Here is an 18,585-nt window from a genome sequence, read left to right on the forward strand (position 1 = left end):
TGGTTTGGGCTGTTTTCTCTAAAACCACTTGCCATTAGTGGTTCTATCAATCATTTATCCAGCAATCCACATGTTCCACAAATATTTATTGAGTGCCAACGAGATGCATTGACACAGTAGCTTCAGCAATGGGCTCACACATGCTGTTGTTGTTATGTGCCATTGAGTCGGTACTGCCTCATAGCGATCCTATGCACAACAGAACAAAACACTGCCCGGTCCTGGGCTGTTGTCACACTCGAGCCCACTGATGCTGCCACTCTGCCAATCCATCTCGCTGGAGGTCTTCCTCTTTTGCTCTGACCCTCCACCTTACCAAACATGATATCCTTCTCCAGTGACTGTTCCCTCCTGACAGTATGTCCGAAGTATGAGAGACAAAGTTTGGCCATCTTGGCCTCCAAGGAGCACTGCGGCTGCACTTCTTCCAACACAGATCTGTTGGCTCTTTTGGCAGTCCATGGCACTTTCAATATTCGCTTCCGCCACCATAACTCAAAAGCACACATAGGCAATGATAATAAGTATTACGCAGGACCAGGCAGTGTTTTGTACATAGGGTTGCTGTAAGTCAGAACCAAGTCGATGGCACCTAACAGTAACTATGTGCCAATCACAATGATACAGGAGAATAAAGACTTACAGCCTTGAAAACCTTGTGGGACAATTCTATGCCCTACCGAGCCCTTATGAGTCGGAAATTAAGTAGACAGCAATGGGTTAGGAAGCCAAGACTAGATGTGTACATACTGGTCTGAACCTTTTGATTCCAAGAACCTTTTGATTCCAAGACGAGCACTATAGCAGAATGTCTAATCACCCTGGACTCTGAAAGACCTGAGTTCTAATTCCCACTAAGTCATTTCACTAGCTGGGTGGGACCCTGAGCGATAGTAACATAATTGCCTTTTCTCTATGCCTCAGTTTCTTGATCTGTAAAGTCGGAAGGCTGCCGAAGTACGAAGTTGGCACAGAGCCCAGAAGTGGGAACGACTATTATTTAGCACAACACCCCACCCCGTCCCATCTCTGCCCGCTGCTTAGTCCACTGCGTGGTGGTAATTCCCAGCCTGTCCATACCCTCTATCGCTGGGCTGTGACCCTGGAAATCGGAGCAGACTCCAAACAAGGCAGCATGTGCATATGGGCTTGCTTTGCGCGCGTCTGCCCGCGTTTCCCCAGGGCCTCCAGATAGTCTGTCCAAGAACTCACTTTGGAGGAGGGGGAGGAATCTGAAGTGGCTCTTTCGAACTGAGGCACCCCCCTCCTTCCCAGAGAGATCACCCCCTCCCCCACCAGCCCAGCGCGGAGTGAAATCTTAGAAGCCACAGCTACTTGGTTTGAACGGAATGCCGGAGTCCGAGGAAGCCGGAGCTGGTCGGCTGGAAGGTCAGCGAGTTGTTTTGAGTTCTCGTACCCGGAAGGGGGGCGGGGGGGAGCAGGGAGGAGAGGACGCCAGGGCCCGAGAGACTCCGCGTCAGAGCAGAAATTGTTTGTGCTCCGGAACAGGCAGCTCAGCGGAAGCCGCAACGGGGGCGGGTCACGTGCGGCGGTCGCGGCGCAGCTGGCTGGGGAGCCGAGCAGAGACTAGGGCCGGGCCGGGCCCGGCGGGGGTGGCGCAGGGCGGCGGCTTTCGCGGACAAGGGTGGAACCGTCGCCCTCGGGGCGCTGGGATCGAGAGGCGCCCCAAGCCCAGAGCGCAAGCGGCGCGCGAGTTAAGGAAGGGCTGGTGTAAGGGCCAGGGCGCTCGGAGTTCAGCGTGCTGCGGCACCCGCGGAACGAGGAACTGCGGGGGTGAAGGGCGGGAGTCGGGTCCCCCCCAGGCAGGAGGAGTGCTAGTGGGATAGCTGCAAAGAAAGCACACGCGTCTGAACCCCAAGAATGGAGGCGCCGCTTCTGTCATCGCCGGCCTTGTTTTCTTCTTGCATGCAAATCCCGGAACGACTGGAACCGCCATCCCAGCCTGCGTCCCAGGGGCATCTCATTACGGGTCGGGGAGGATTCTTCCCACAGGGCGACTTCGGGCAGGGAACTGTGGGCAGGACCCAGAACCCCCCACCCCGGAAGCGCTAGGGAAGACGCAGGCCTTCTCCCGGGGCTCCCTGGGGTTGTACGAGAGTGCCGGGGACTCAGGGAGGCGAGGGAACTCTGTAGAGATTAACCATCAACCCCACCTCGGAGCCAGGACTGGCCTCGTGGTCGGGGGTGGGGATCTCGCGCTTTCCCAAACTGGCGCGCGCCACTCTAGTGTGGGAGGGAAAGGACAAAAACTTGGCCACAGGCCAGTCCTTGAGTACGCGCCCTCACGCCCAGGCCATCGTACACGAGGTTCTGGTCCCAAGCTTGGAAGAGCGAGTTAGTGTGGGCAGGCCCCGAACCTGGGGAAACCCCACCCACAATCCTCTCCAGAGCCACGCGGGGAAGACGGGGAACAGTCCGCTCGCAAAGTTTCCCACACGCTTCCCCCATCCCCAGTCGAAGAAGGGCGACTTTTCCCGAGGTGGGGATTGTGGAATGGCCTCGGAACGGTGCTAGTTTCTTTTCCCGAGACCCGGGCTCCAGAGAGGGGTCCGGGCCACCAGCATGTTCGCGTCACCAGAGCGGCGGCGCTTGGCCCATTGCGACCACACGTCTACTCTTGAGTCGTGTCGGCGGGAGGGAGCTATGCTGTGTCTGGGGCAACGTGAGACGCCATTTGCACACACACACACACACACACACACACACACACACACGCTTCTGCCCCTCCCCCCCGCAGGTTGGCTGTGGGGGGGGAGGGCGGTATCGCCCGCCACGGAGGCGTATTCCTGGCAGTGACACTGATTAGATGCTGTGTCGGTACGTGCACAGAATCGGGGTGGTCTTTCACCTCTCCTGTGCGCATACACTTTCTGTTGGAAAAGTTGAGGGTTTTTTTCTCCTCTGTCGCCGCACAGCTGCTGTCTCCGGGGCGGAATTAAACTAGCACGTTTGCTCAACGCGAAGTGGAAAGAAGATAGCGCTAGTGTGGGAAGGCTGCCGGGCCCGGGCCTCGAAAATCCAGCCCTGGCTTTGCAGCGAGCTGCCTACTGCGGCGCTTACGCGCGCCTGGCCAGCCAAGGCTGGGTTTCCATCTGCCCCTTTGCCTCCGTGTTTAAGTTCGCCAGGGAAAACCCAACGATCCGTGCAGAGTCCCTCGGAGGAGACTTCCTCCCCAACCCGATCCCGACTGGTGGAAAAAATGACAGTATAAGTCATAGCAGGCTGTCCACGAGTATTAATGTGGCCGCCTCGGTTCCTGGTTCTTCAGGAGGAAGGGCGCCCCGCCAGGAAACGGCCTAAGGAGGAGCCTCAAGGGCCGCCTGCCCCTTCCAGGGCTAGAAAACGTGGGTTCTCAGAGGAACCAGACAAAGAACTTACCCCATCTAAATACAGGTTGTCCGAGTATATTGAAGCAAGACCAGTCGTCTTTTTTAAATCGAGTACACGTTGGGTTAGTTATAAATACTGCAAGAACTGCTATAAATCGGTAGATGAGAAGAACCTAACTCTCTGGTATAAAGCCTGTGTGTAGGAGGTGCTGGGCTGAGCACGATGTTTCTTGGCACGGCTTCTGTGTGCCCTAAAAAGGCGTGGTCCCCCGTGCGCTCCACCTTTGAGAACATTTAATAGGACTCCAAAAGGTGAATTGTTTTAGCTGTGATTACTCTTTTGGGTTGTGCTTACTCCCTATAAATTCCTGCCTGGGGTTTGTATTTCATGGTCCTGCGTTTTAGCCCACGTTTTTCTCTTAGCTTGTGCTTTTCCTGGGTAAATGCTGCTGCCGCCGCCCTCGGGCTCTCGCTGGTGGCGCTCGAGAACTGGAATTCTGACATCTGCTGCGGTTGTCTGGGAGGCTGTCCGGGAACGGCTTGGGGGCCAGGCTGATGTGAAGGGAAAACCCCGAAGGTGACCCTGAAACCTAGGGAACAAACCCGGAGGGGGGCGTGTCTTTGTTTCTCGCGGGGCTGACAGCCTGGCACACACATTCTGATAAGGATCTACCAAGAACACACTGCCAGCACAGTTCAGGGATGTGGCTAGCGCCAGCAGCCACGGAAGAGAAAGGCTATTTTGCGTTGTCTTTGAAAAGGAAAAGGCAGTTCAACCTAATGAATTAGAAGTGACCTAAGACAGGCCAGGCTGAGAGTGAGTGGCGCTCTGGTCTCCTCAGGACCGCCTTTAAAGCTCCATGTCCAGATGGCACAGACCTCATGGCTAGGGAAATGGGAAACCTTTTGAATTTAGAAGTCTGAACAAGTTTATGTACATAAATAGTACATGCCATTGTGTGTCAGTAAAATGTGGCCCACAAATGGCCCAAAGACAAGGCCTGCCCCAAGTCAGTCAGCTAATGTACACCTTTCCCCATCCACGTACAGCTTCCCCCATCTTTGGAGCTTTTGCCCAGCGGCCCCCAAGAACTGATTTATAGGAAGTGGCCTTGATCCATCAAAAAAGGTGGTCTGGTCTGGCAGAATGGCTGTAGGCTCTGGAAACCAGGGCTGTTCGCCTAAGGCTACAGAGAGTCAGGGAATAATGGCGCCAGAGCCCTGTCGGGAGCTTTCCATGGACTCACAATTATCCTGTCTAAAGGAGGGATTAAAGAGCTTTTCCACTCCCGCCCCATCTTCTGACAGGCCTTTAAGAGAAAGTCCAGTCCAGACAGTTTGAACCCACTTTGCCGCCTTAACTTTTCTGTGGTCATTAATGCCCCTTCCACCCTGCTCAAGCGCCCTAGTTTCATATAGACCTCAAAGAAACTTTGACCTGGATCGTTTCTTTACCTCCCTCCCCATCCAGAATAGCTAAGTCAAAAACACATGTAGCACATAATGTAGCACTACTTGCAAGGCAGAAGGCTAACCACTTTATGTAAATTAGCTCATTGTACACACACACCCCCCCCCAAAAACAACCCTCTGAGGTAGATACTATAATTGGTGGTTAAACACTTGGCTACTAACCGAAAGTTCTGGCAGGCAGTTCTGTCTACTGGGTCGCTATGAGTCGGAACTGACTTGACAGCAATGGGTTTGAGTTTTACAAACAAGGAAAATGAGGCCCAGAACTGTTAAGTCCCTTTGCCGAAAGCTGCACCGCTTGGGATAAGGAGGGTTGTGCAGACTCTAGTATTTCATAGTGAAGAGAATTTGTATAGGAGGGTGTTAAGTCCAACCTTCCAAAGGAAAAAGTTATGGGACAAGATAAGAAACCAGAATGCCCAATTATTTGACTATAATTTTACAAGGGAAAGTTCTAAACGTTTTACAGGAACATGTTACTTCGGCGGAGAAGGGGCCAAGGAAAAGCTGTGCATAGCCCCTTTGCTCCACCTCACTGAATAGCATCCGGCGGTCACGTCCGCCGGAGGTGACTGGGGCCTGGGGACAGTCGATTGCCGAGGAACTCCTTATCGCCGAGTGTCAGTGAGCCGAGGCGGCGTAGCTAAACGGCCGCCTGCGGGGGCGGCTGGGTTATGCCTGTCCCCGGGCTCCTGGCGGGCGTGACCCCGGGCTTCTGCAGCGGAGCTGGCCAAACGCCCAGCGGCGCCTCCTGCAGCTCCGGGCTCCCCCTCCTTGTGAGCCGCCAGTCCTAGGCGCAGAGCTCCACGGCAGGGGTGAAAGAGGGCCAGAGAACCTAGGTCAGTCTGAGTTGACACGTCTTCCCTTCCCCCCCCCCCCCCCCCCCGCCAGGCTCCAGGGCCTCCACTTTCCCTTACTTCTCCCGGTTCCATGGCTTCGAAAAAAACCCATGGCAGTGGTGTGCTGCACCGGGAAGTGTGAGGTGTTGGGGTCACACTGCCCTGCTTGCCCCCCAGGATCTGTGTGCACACTGGTACTCCTGAAGCCCGTGCCCAACCATCTCTGGAACGGGCGTCGGCTGGAGGTGCTCAGTGTTTTTGCGAAGGTCCAGTCACAGGAGAGGGCTTGTGCGGGGATGCAGGTGACTGTAAACCTCCTCTCCCGCGAAGGCTGGACCTTGGCCACCACTGGTAGATACCTCCCTAACACAGTTTGTCTTAAAGCCACTAAGTGCCCCTGGCCGGTGCTTATATGTGTGAAGGGGAGGGGGGATTCATGGTCAGAACCAGGCCAGAGTGTGTGTGTGGGGGTGGTGGTGGTTGTGATCAAGCCAGGCCTGAGTGGGGTTCTGGTCCCGGCTGGGCCACAGTGTGTGTGTGTGTGTGTGTGTGTGTGTGTGTGTGGAGTGGGGCGGGGTAGGGGGGCTCGTGGTCCGAGGCGGCACTAAAGACTCAACACCGCCCCCTCAGACTGGGCCTTTGCTTTGAGCTACTGGACTCACTGTCCCGCGGCTGGCCAAGCGTGCCACCTTGGGCAGAAGTCCCCTGTCCTCGCCCAGCTGGGGCCACAAGCAGAAGGCTGGCCTGGCGGCTCACCAGCCTAGCGCACTTGCCGGCGTTGCGCGAGGCTCGGGTGAGCCCAGGCCGGCCGCCCAGCAAAGGGAGGGAGCGCAGCAGCCCGCCCGCCTCGAGGCAGAACACACGCCTTTCCCGGAACCTTGAAACCCAGGGGAGCCGCTGCCATCTTCGCGTGACGAGCAGCGAGACGCCAGTGATTAAGTGTTTCTTTCCGGCTCCCTCCCTGGTTGCGGCTCTCCTCCTTTCCACAGGGCTGCAAGAATAAAACGTGGAAAAAAACCACACACAACTGCACTCTCCATGCCTGTACTGGTCTCCCCGGTGGGTGAATCGTATCCTGGTGCCTTCTGTTGCCCACAGCTCGCAGACCTAGGACCAAGGCTGGAAATACAGGGCCATGTGCCTCAGTTTCCATCCACATTTAATGGGGAGTGCTACTCACTGTCCGAAGGCTCTGGACCCTACCCCACATCTCACAACGCCCCCCCCATTAGATCTTAATACAGGAATCACCCACCCACCCACACCCCGGGCTAATTCTGCCGCCCCTCGTGGGATTAACTTGGCTCACAGGTCCATAAAACACTTCCGGCGCGGCCAGAGGGTTTGCCTGCAGAAACGCTTTAAAATTGCCCTCCCGTGCTTGGAGTCGGATTGGCCAGGTAGGGGGGAAGTGAATAAACGGACGCTTATAAGAGACAGTGCTTGCGGTTTGGTTTGCAAACCTTGGAAGGAGCTACCTCAACCGGGAGGGTGACTTCGGTCCCAGCAGACAGATCTCTTAGGATACAGCTTTTACTAAAGAAATGACAGTTACCCGAGGGGAGACGGAGGAGGCGAGTTTCACCTGATTTCTGGTTCCAGTTCACTGAGGAATTCTAGCTTCCTGAAACTTGGGGGGAGGGGGGCGCATCCTCATATGTAAAAAGAAAACAATATCCATCCTGCTCACCTCAGTAGGATTCTGAGGCCTAAAAGGGAGGAAATCTTATAGCACATTGTAAACGTGGCCTAACCTTTTTTCATTGTGGTCAATGTTTGGTCTTCCTTACTCTAGAAAAACAGTGCCTTACTGTTTTTTGGGGTTTTTTTTTTAGTAAAAATTAGCCTTTGCTCAAATCCACACAGAAATGTAAGAGATAAAGGGAACCTCAAAGTAACCTAACATTTTAACTTCTTTTTCTTTTACATCACCTCAAATGAAGTTTCTGAAGTAATGGGAAAATCTTTACAATGTTCCGAGACAAGTCCTGGTCAAGAATTAGGTGGCCTTTCCATCCGGTCAAATCCCGTTTTAAGGAGAAGAAAACCGGATGAACAATGTAAATTCAAAGTAACTTCCTGACTCTGTACCACTCTGTTAGTCTGGAGAGCAGATGCACTGAGATACAACTTCTTCCTAGGACCCCGGAAGTAGGCCTTGACTTTGGTGTGGTGAGCTAAGTGCTAGGGGTCAGTGGTCCGAGAGGTGGAAACAGTGAAGAAAAGCAATGGTTTGTTTTAAATGTACAGCAAAAGAAAGACCTAGGCCTCCTCTGTATCCTGAAGGCCCAGAGCTGCTAAAATTGTGTGTGGGAGGAGGCGCCCCGTGACCTCCTTCCCCGCAGATGGGCTCACGCAGCGTGACCAGCCCCAGGTGGCGCCCAGGCGCGCTGGGCACTGAGGCCCAGGCTGCGCACTCACTCTGCCTCACAGACTGCGAGAGGGCGGGCGGCCTCTGGCAGGGCCATCCACAGGCCTTCCTCTCCCCTCCCTAGCCCAGGGGCCTCCGCACAGGGTCAGCCCGTCTGGCCCCCTCCACCCGCCCCCTACTCTCCCGCTGTCCCTCCTGCTACGCTCTCCTCTTTCTTGCATTCAGTCCTGGTCCCCAGGCCTCCCCAGCCCTGCCGTCCCGGTTCTTCCCCCTTGTGATTTATTTAGCAGCAGTGCAGAAAGCCTGTTTACCTCCGCAGCCCAGGGCGACTCGATCTGCGTATCAAAAAAAAAAAAAAAAAACCCAACGCCAGCACCGACCAGTAGGGGGGGATTGTCCTATAGATTATCTCTCTTCCCGTTTTTGTTTTTTTCTTTAAAAAAAAAAAAAAAAAGACAAGGCTTGGCTGGAGAGGGGGTGGGGTGGCATGTTGCTGCTGTTTTTTAAAACACCGTAGTTGAAAGAGAAACAAAAGCCACACAAAAGCCGTTTAGGAGGCTCCAAGGCTGTTTTTACATATAAAAAGTGCAACGAATACCAAGGGGCCCCCAAGCAGTGATAAACTAAATGGTTGGCCGATTTCGACAATTAGCAGTTAATCTGTTATCTGCTATCTGCAAACAAGTTTTGAGGCTGGAAGGACACCGAATTCTTGTTCCAGTCTCCAGCATTTGTCTTTAGATCTGTTGGACACCTCTGAGGTTCTGGCTCCAAATGCGAATCCAGCTTCCACAAACATGCGTTTCAGTGTTTGGAGGACAAATTTAAACCACAGAAAATTCGCTTAGGTAGCTTATGAGCCTCTGTCCACAGCACCCCTTAGGCTGGAGTTTGTCTGGGTCCGATTTCTCCAAATTAGTTGTACCCTCTAGACTTTGTAGCCCTTCTAATTTTGCACAGTAAACGTGGGAATGAATGGCAGAAACTAAAGTGGGGTGGTGAGCCCAGCAGGCAGCCTGGTGCGCGGCTTCACCTTCCGAACTCCATGCGGGTGCCCAGGGCCCCCAGCCCACCGCAGCTTGCGCGCAGCTTCGTCCTCCGCGGGCGGGGGAGGCCAGGAGGCACGAAGCGCCTGGAGCCAGCACGATGATAAATATTGCGCAGACAGCCCATAAATAATTTGCATTATGTTCAGCTGACAACGCAGGGCGATTAATTTTAATAGCTACATATTTGCCTGGGCTGCTGCTTTCGTAGGCCACGTAATGAAAGGCGAGAGGCCGCCCTGGCTCCGCGCTCGCGGTCCCGGAAAGCAGTCGCGAGGTGCGGGAGGGCCGGAAGCGATGCTCCTCCAAGTAGCCCCCCAGCCTCGAGGCCCACCTCTCCGCCCTCTGCACTGTGTAGGGGTGGGGTGAGCATGCCACCGGAGTAGCCCGGAGGCCTTGCGCAACAGGAGCCATCATAATGATACTGCACATCTGCTTGTGCGGGGAGAGCCACTTGTGGACAGGAAGACCCTCCCCACGGCGATGCGCCCCACCCAGATCCAAGCCGGGGCGAACTCCAGGGGCAATTTCGCAGTCCTGTTTGGTTGGGGACGGGTGTGCTAATGCCGCAGCTGCCACTCCGCCGGTGGGCCCCAACGAGGTTTTTCAGCCCTCCAGGCGGGCGCAAGAAGCCGAACAAAGCCCGGCTGCCCACGCGTCCTCTTCGTACCCGTCCTGTACTGAGTCCTCCCTCCCTCCCGCCGTCCCACGCCCTGCGGAGGCCCCTTAAAACCCTCCCTGAGCTACTGGATGAAAAGAACCGGACACCGAAAGAACTGAAGGGTTTAGAGGAGCCCTTAAAAAGAGGGGGTGGGGAAAGGAGCGCGATGAGGAAGGACACAGCGCAGCGGCTGCCGCGGTCCCGTGGCGACCGGGTGCGCGCGTGTGCGTGTCTGTATGTGCGTTCGGATGACAAAGCCCTGCCGCCGCCAGCAAGCTCCTGGCTGCCGGAGCTCAGGTGGGGGAGGGGAGGAGGAGGCGGGTTGCTGCGCTCGCAAGCAATCCAAGCTTCCCGGGAGAAAGAGTTCATTCATGAGCAGCAGGAACCCTCCCGGCCCGGCCAGGTGGAGCCTCCTGAAGCCAACACCTGTGTATTTTCCTTTTTGGAAACGGGCGAGTGCATTGATCATTACCATATTTTAATTGCCTTTCGCAAAGGTCATCTCTAATTGTGGGTTACGAGGAGGCTTGGCCAGGGGTCTATAGCCCTTTATTATTTGTGTGTGTGTCGCCGCTGAGACAATGCGCCAAGCTTTTCCCGAAATGCCAATCCGAGGGTGTCCGTGCGCGCCCGCGAGGCGGTCACGACGTGCTGGATCCACGCAGACCTGGCTGCGTGCACAATAAAAGCGGAGCAGGCGGCTGAGGGCCGTGCAGACCCACGGGTTTTCTTTTTAGAAACAGTGGTGCGAAGAGACTTGACAATAAGAACACGCAGCGGGATTAAATCAGGGCGGGAATAAGAAAAGGCATTTTCCTTTCTAGAACTGCGGACTGTGTTTAACCCATCCTATCCCCCAAGAGCTTTGTGTGCCCACAAGGAGTCTCGCGCAGGGACAGGTGTGAGGCACAGCGGGACTCGGGACCGCCTGATACTATTCCGAGGCCGCCACGTTATTTTAATATTAATTTCTTCCCTTAATTCAGCATGATTGTCAGTTATAGTGACGTGGAACATCCCTAACGATATCTGTTTTATGGGAAACAATGATTTAAAAGGATAAAAAACGTTAAGGTTTTAAAACTTTTATAAATCTGTATTTTCTTAGTTTTCATCACGTTTCGGAAACCCTGGCATCAAAACCTTTTTAGTCACAAGAAGGCCATATGAGAAGGTTGGTGGGGGGCGGCGAGTGGTGTTAAGGGTTCTTGGGGGAGGGTAATGTGGACATGGGGATCCCTGAAGTACTTTGGGTCAGAGTTAGGCTGCCACTAACACACTGACCTTGACTTTCTAGAAGCCTGACATCTCTAAGCCACCGGCCTGCTTCTGGACATCCAGGTCTGACGGAGCTAGGAGCTAAGGCCCAAGCCTCTGAGAGGTCAGGTCTGACTGAGCTAGGAGCTAAGGCCCAAGCCTCTGAGAGGTTGAAGGTTCTGTACCAGCTCTGCTTCCTGCCTGCCCCCACACCTGGCCTCCTGGCCTCACCAGCAGCCTTCTCTGCCTGGAGGAAGGCAGAGCCAGATGACTGGTCCAACCCCCAAGAGACCGCCTGGCTTTCTCCTCCCCTGTAATCATAACCAGATGCACTTAAGCGCCTTTCATCAGAGGAAGCCCAAAACCCTTTAACAGACTTCAATAAAAGCTTTGCTAGGGCCTACCAGCCTGCTCAGTGTACCGGTCCCTGTGCCCATTTCCCATTTCCCAGCTGAGTAAGCCTGGGGCTGCAGGCAGGACCTGGCTCCTTCCCTGGGGCCTCAGAGGCCAAGGAGGTCATTCCAACCTAGGCAGTCTCTCCAGGCAAGTAGGGGATCCCTGCCAGGTGTGTGGGGAGCAGACCCCACTGACAGGAAAGAATAAACAGACTGGGAAAGGAGCCAGCAGCTAGTGTCTAAAGAAAGACAAAAGGAGCAGTCTTGGTGAGAAGCCAGAAAGACTAAGAAAGTTGAGGTAGGGTTGAAGGGCAATGATGATAAGGATATTCTCAAGGGCTCCCTTGATACATGGACCATCCTGCTTTCAGAGCTCTTATCTCACTGGGTTGCAGTCTGTCTGTCTTCTACACTAGACTATGAACTCCCTAAAGGGGAGGGACTGTCTTACTTTTTTTTTTGCAAGTCTCCTACAAAATATGTGACCCAAACTTTTGGGAGGCCACAAGTATGGTGAACAGGTCCTGAGCTTTGGAACAAAGTTCCCAAAGAGCGGATCTGCCTCCAGTGAATGTGTAATGTCTCTGAACCTAAGTTTACTTATCTGGAATGTAGACAAGAATGGCTATGTCACCCATTAGGGAAAACTTTGATGAAATCATTGCATGTAGATTGTGGGGGTAGTTGTGTCCCATGGAGTCGATTCCAACTCATAGCCACCCTGTATAGATAGGGTTTCTGAGGCTGTAAATCTTTACAGGAGCAGAAAGCTTCATCTTTCTCCCGCGGAATGGCTCGTAGATTAGAACTGCTGACCTTGCAAGTTATAACCCAGTATACTCTCAGAGCTCCTATGTAGAGCACTAGGGAAGTAATAAGAAGAATCCTTAATCATAGAATAAAATGTGATAAACAGTTGTAAATTGCCTAAGTGTAATATTTCTTAGATTATATGAATGCTAACAGAAAAATTGTTTTGTGAAATCTTACTACATTGAATCATAGCAATATTAGTTATAACATTATTTAGTAACTGAGAGGAAGCCTGTGTTTATTTTTCTCCTTTTCCTGTGATTACTATTTCATTCTCAAACAACTTATTGATATAGGTTCACAAATATTAATTACCACAATATTATAGCTAAAACAACAGAAATTTTGAAAAATCACGAACTCTAAAAATACCAGTAGCAACGAAAAGAATAGCACGTGACTGGAGCACTTTCAGACGTGATTTGAAGCGTCATTATAATTGGGTAATAATGACAGCTCTGACAGGACCATTTAAAAAGGCTCAAAAAGCAAATTAGCATAGAGTTTTAGCCTTATAGGTAATACATATACGCATATACATATAAGCTGGTTTGTGAAAAAATGTTTTTGTTACAACTACAGGGATATTTCTATTTAGGAAATAATAAATTTCTGCTGAAACATTGCACAAAAATTTGATGTTGTTGTTAGGTGCTGTTGAGTAGGTTCCGACTAATAGCAACCTATGTACAACAGTATGTAAGGAGCTCTGGTAGCATAGTGGTTACGAATCAGGCTGCGAACCTCAAGGTCAGCAGTTTGAAACTCGCAGCTGTTCCGCGGGAGAAAGATGAGACTTTCTACTCCCATAAAGATTTACAGCCTCGGAAACTCTGTGCAGGGTCGCTATGTGTCGGAACCGACTCCATGGCACACCACCACCATGTACAACAGAATGGAACACTACCTGGTCCTATGCCATCCTCACAATAGTTGCCATGTTTGAGCCCATTGTTGCGGCCACTGTGTCAGTCCATCTTCTTGAAGGTCTTCTTTTTCCCAGACTCTCTGCTTACCAAGCATGATGTCCTTCTCCAGGAACTGGTCCCTCCTAATAACATGTCTGAAATACTTGAGACAGAATCTCACCATCCTGGCTTCTAAGAAGCATTCTGGCTGTACTTCTTACAAAACAGATTTGTTTGTTCTTCTGGCAGTCCCTGGTACTTTCAATATTCTTTACCAACACTATAATGCAAAAGCATCAATCCTTCTTTGGTCTTCTTTATTCATTGCAAGCTTTTACATGCATATGAGACAATTGGATTGAAAATACCATGGCTTGGGTCACCCATAGCTTGGTCCTCAAAATGACATCTTTGTTTTTTCATGCTTAAAGAGGTCATTTGCAGCAGATTTGCTCAATGTAGGCATTTGATTTCTTAACTGTTACCTCCATGGGCTCTGATAGCTTTGGTAGCATAGTGGTTATGAGTCTGGCTGCTAACCTCAAGGTCAGAAGTTCAAAACTACCAGCTGTTCCGTGGGAGAAAAATGAGGCTTTCTGCTCCCATAAAGATTTATAGCCTGAAAACCCTGTACAGGGTCACTATGAGTCGGAATTGACTCCACAGCACATAACCACCACCACCTCCAAGGGCATTGATTGTGTATCCGTGTAAAATGAAATTCTTTATGTTGAGGTGTAATCCATACTGAAGGCTTCAGTCTTTATCAAGTGCTTCAAGTCCTCTTCATTTTGAGCAAGCAAAGTGTGTCATCTACATATCACAGGTTGTTACTGAGCCTTCCTCCAATCCTGATGCCTCATTCTTCTTCATTTAGTCCAGTTTCTGTTTATTTGTTCAGCATACAGATTGAATGTTGTTTTTTTAAACCAGTCGGCATCCCCTTGTTCTGTTTTAATGACTGCTTCTTGGTCTCTGTACAGGTTCTGTATGAATACAATGAAGTGTTCTGGAATTCCTATTCTTCTCAATGTTATCCATAATTTGTTGTGATCCATGTAGTTGATTGAATGCCTTAGTCAATAAAGCTCAGGTAAACATCCTTCTGGAGTCCTGGTGTGGCGCTGTGGGTTAATGTGCTGGGCTACAAAGCCATTTGGTTCAAGCTCACCAGCTGCTCCTCGGACACCCTATACAGGGTCGCTATGGGTCAGAACCGACTCAACAGTACTTAACAACAAAAACAAAAACATCCTTCTAATAGTCTCTGTTTTCAGCCAAATTCATTTAATGTCAGGAATGATATCTCTCTTTCCATGTCTTCTTGTGAATCCAGCTTGAATTTCTGGCAGTTTCTGCTACAAATTATTAAAGACAGTCATTTTAGTGTCACCCACCGTGATCCACGGCGTTCTGGTATGGCATTGTGGGATAAAGCACTAGACCGCAAAGTCAGTTTAAACTGTAAGGTCAGTGGTTCAAACTCACCGGCTGCTCCTGGAAACCCTGTACAGGGTCGCTATGAGTCGGAACTGACTCAAGGGCACTTAACAACAACACCATGATCCGCGCCTCCTGCACCCCACTAAGTGATGGTACTGCAAAAGGATCCTTGCTCTCCAAAGAGTGAAGCCAGCAGCCGTTAGGCTGACATTGTTTCAAGTGTGTTTTTGTTGTTGTTAGATGCCATTGAGTTGGTTCCAACTCATAGAGACCCTATGTACAACAGAATGTAACACTACCTGGTCCTCTGCCATCCTCATAAATGTTGTTATGTTTGAGCCCATTGGTGCTGCCATTATGCCAACCCATCTCATTGAGAGTCTTCCTCTTTTTCGCTGACTCTCCAGTGTAGGAAGGAAGATTCATGGACGATCCTAGCTGGGCACAGGGCTCACTGACCTGAAACTTGGGTTGGAAGAGAGAAATGCCTCTATAATGTGTGTTTCAATGGTCTTGTGAACTGGAGCCTCAGAACCCCACTGTCCAGAGGGCAGGCAGCCCCCAAACTGTGAGCTTGGGGAAATGTACTAGCCTTTAGACTCCGGTCCTCAGTAAATGATGGGGCTGAGGCTCTTGCGACAGGAGTGAATTGTGGTTGAGCCCTGGGAATCAGTCCCAGGGGATGTGTAGGAAACAGATAGCCCTCGTAAGTGAAGACTCTCTGTGGTCAGTGAGAGAAATGTCCCTTTCAGCTTGACCTCTGGACACAGATCAGTTTTACCTTTGGAAAATTCACCCCCTGGCATTTGGCATTTGATTGGATTGAGTTCGGTGGCCTACCCAGTTCTCTTTGCTCTTTGGCTTTCTACCTCCTCAGCCTCTCCTCACTGCCCTACACACAAGTTGACCTGGTTTCTCCTCCATGGAAGGTGACTTGGCATGCTTGCCTGCTCCCTCGTTGCCCAGCTTCTTGTGGGAACAGGTCTTGGACTTCCCACATTCTCCTCCTCAGTCATCTACATTCCAGATGTTTTGTGGGCCTTCCCCAGGTCCCCCTGAGTTCAGCAGTTTTCTGGGGGTAGAGGTGGGGTCACCGCTGTCAGCCAGGGGCCTCTATGGTCTGGGATTGTCTGCTTCATGGAGGAAAGGTACTAGAAGAGGGAGAGAGCCCTCACTGCCCGGCAGGTCTGGGAGTATGGTGTAGCGAATGTGACTCTCAGTATTGTGACTAAGAAACCATGTGTGTGCAGTGGGAATGTGCGTGAGTAAGGCGTTGGAATGAAGAGGTGTGGGGTTGGGGGTGGGAATTGGGAAGAACAGGAAGTAAGCTGACACTCCATTATTCCATCCCTCTCCATTCGTCATTCCTGAGATGAGAACCTTTGAGGAGAGACAAGAAAAAAGAAGAGAAGAGTTGGGGAACAAAGCTTGCCTTGTGGAAATGTTTGGTCCCTCGCCTTGCCTGCCTGGCAAAAGGCTTCCCTTGCATATCCTTGTCCATCACAGGCCCAGAGAGAAATACAAACGGAGTCATTCCAACCAGACCCCCATGAGATCAGATGAGAGATCAGAGTTGAAGACACAAGTCATTGTCCCAGAAGGATTTCTTACAGGGCAAGATGCTGTGTTATCAAAGAAGGAAGATTTAGGGTGTGATTGAAAATTCCCTGCCCTCCTTCTTCTATAGACTAGCAACATGCTGTAAAACTAATGTCCCTTATTTGCTGTTGTGAAAACAAGGTTTTATAGTGTGTCCTCTGCAAGTGAGGTCAGAGTGAGTTCATGATCTGGATTCTGTGGGTCAGGCATTTGGTGGAAAGACTCCATAGCTGGGGGTTGGAATCACCTGGAGGTGTCTTTGCCCACTTGTCTGGTAGTTGATGTTGGCATTTAGCTGGGACCTCAGCTGTGTCCCAGAACATTAATGCTGGTTTCTCCTTGTGGCCTGAGTTTCCCGTTCACCATGGTGGCTTAAGGGCAATAGGACATCTTCATATGCCAACAAAGTCACAGCTCTAAAGACAAGCATTGCAGCAAACGTAGTAGCAGCAGCCCATCACCTTTTCTGACTTACCTTCAAAAGTCAGGGGGTGTAATTTCAGCTATGTTCTTCAAGCCCACCCAGATTCAAGGAGCAGGGACCCTACTTTTCTCATTGGGTAGAGTGTCACAGAACCTGTGGCCATCTAAAAAAAGGAGAAACCATACCAGGCACTCAGGAGTGTTTAGCTTAATTAGCAATGGCTCTAAACAGAAGGTGTCCTTGTGTGGTGCTGCAGGATAATGCACTGGACTGAGAGGTCAGTTTGAACCTCAAGTTTGGTGGTTCAAACCCACCAGCTGTTCCTTGGGATTGCTATGGGTCAGAACTGATGTAATGGCACTTAACAACAACAACTAAACAGAATAGTCTATGTAATAATACAAACTGCTACCCTCAAGGGCACTCTTTGGAAGCCATTATGACTGACCAGACTTCGTCTCTCATACTTCGGACAGATTGTCAGGAGGGACCAGTCACTGGAGAAGGATATCATGTTTGGTAAAGTGGAGGGTCAGAGAAAAAGACGAAGACCCCCAACGAGATGGATTGGCACAGTGGCAGCAGTGATGGGCTCAGGCATAGCATCGATTGTGAGGTTGACCCAGGCCCGGGCAGTGTTTCGTTCTGTTGTGCATAGGGTCACTATGAGTCGGTACCGACTTCATGGCACCTAACAACAACAACAACAACAACACCTTCAAGAGGCTGCATGGGGGATGAAGCTGTTCCCTGGGAGAAAGATGACGCTGTCTGCTCCTATAAAGATTTACAGTCTTGGAATCTCTAAGGAGCCATTCTACTCCATAAGTCGGAACCGACTCAATGGCAGCGGGTTAGGGTTTGGTTTTCTTCTGTCTTATCTAAAGGTCTAGTTATCTAATGCTTATGTAGTCATCTAATGCTGCTAATGACAGAAATACCACAAATTGGTGGCTTTAGCATACAGAAATCCATTCTTCTTAGTTTAGGAATATTTTGTTTATAGCAGCATTAGATAACTAAGACAGAATTTGGTACCAGCAGCGTAGGGTGCTGCTCTAACAGATACCTAAAATATAAACGCAGTTTGGGAAGTCAGTGCATTAACATAGAGGTTGGAGACGTTTGAAGGTGCCCCTACTTGCAGGTGCGGTTTTAAGAATTCAGCATGGGTAGTGTCATGACTGGAAGGGGCTGGGTACATCTTTAGGGGCCCAGGTTCCCATTATCCTTGTCTCTGACCCCTGAATGGAGAGTTTGACTTCAAATTTCATGCTAGGGGTTTCACAGGCAACATAATTGTATTTGCCTCTGTCTTTGATCTGCTGTTGCATTGTGGTTCTACTAGGAGACACAGAGATAGAAACATGGTAGAGATAAACATGGTTTTGTTTTGGAATTGGCAGTTATAATTTTCACTGGCTCCCTTAACGTGAAACGCCCTCTCTGAAAGTGAAGTCTCATCATTTCACCCTTTTTTAAAATCCTAAAACCATGTGTTCCCTTTGTCTGGCTTTCTTTTGCCTCATGAAGATTTCATTTTCAGTCAGACTTTGGGGCCTGGTGTTCCTATTTTCAATCTCAATGAAAATTGAAGTCCCAGTATTATTGGAGAACTCTTGAGTGAACTCTGATCTACCTGCCCCTCTTCTGACCTCACCTTGACTTCCCAAGATGTGGTTGGTACACCCCAGCTTCCATGTGATTTAGTCTGCAGGGCCAACTACTTCTATGTTGGAAACCACAGGAAAGCCCGATTCAGCAGAAACCTCTGGGTCAGAAGCAACCCACTTACTTTCAGGGTGAGTCCTGATATGAACTGGTTTCAACAGACAGGGCTGCCACACTGTTCAAAGGTCCCCACTCAAAATGGAGTACGGTTGAATTTCAGGCCGAGGAGTACCTTTCTCTAGTTCTCAGGGTCTAGTCACAACTCTGTCTTCAGACCAGAGAAATGATGAATTCTCTCCGGTCCAGAAGAAAAGAAATGGTGACATAAGGTCAAA

General features: G+C 50.8%; 1 protein-coding gene across 2 annotated transcripts in view; it reads left to right on the plus strand.

Annotated features, from left to right (window-relative positions):
• The first annotated feature begins 1,057 nt into the window (after positions 1–1,057).
• The window catches only part of BCOR (BCL6 corepressor), a 126,945-nt gene continuing 109,417 nt past the window's right edge, over positions 1,058–18,585 (plus strand). For both annotated transcript variants that reach the window (XM_006864274.1, XM_006864275.1), the window contains exon 1: positions 1,058–1,389. The gene's annotated coding sequence lies outside the window, so the exon portion shown is untranslated. The remainder of the gene's footprint in view (positions 1,390–18,585) is intronic.

The sequence above is a fragment of the Chrysochloris asiatica genome, unplaced genomic scaffold (genome assembly GCF_000296735.1).
Source record: "Chrysochloris asiatica unplaced genomic scaffold, ChrAsi1.0 scaffold00062, whole genome shotgun sequence".
Lineage (NCBI taxonomy): Eukaryota > Metazoa > Chordata > Mammalia > Afrosoricida > Chrysochloridae > Chrysochloris > Chrysochloris asiatica.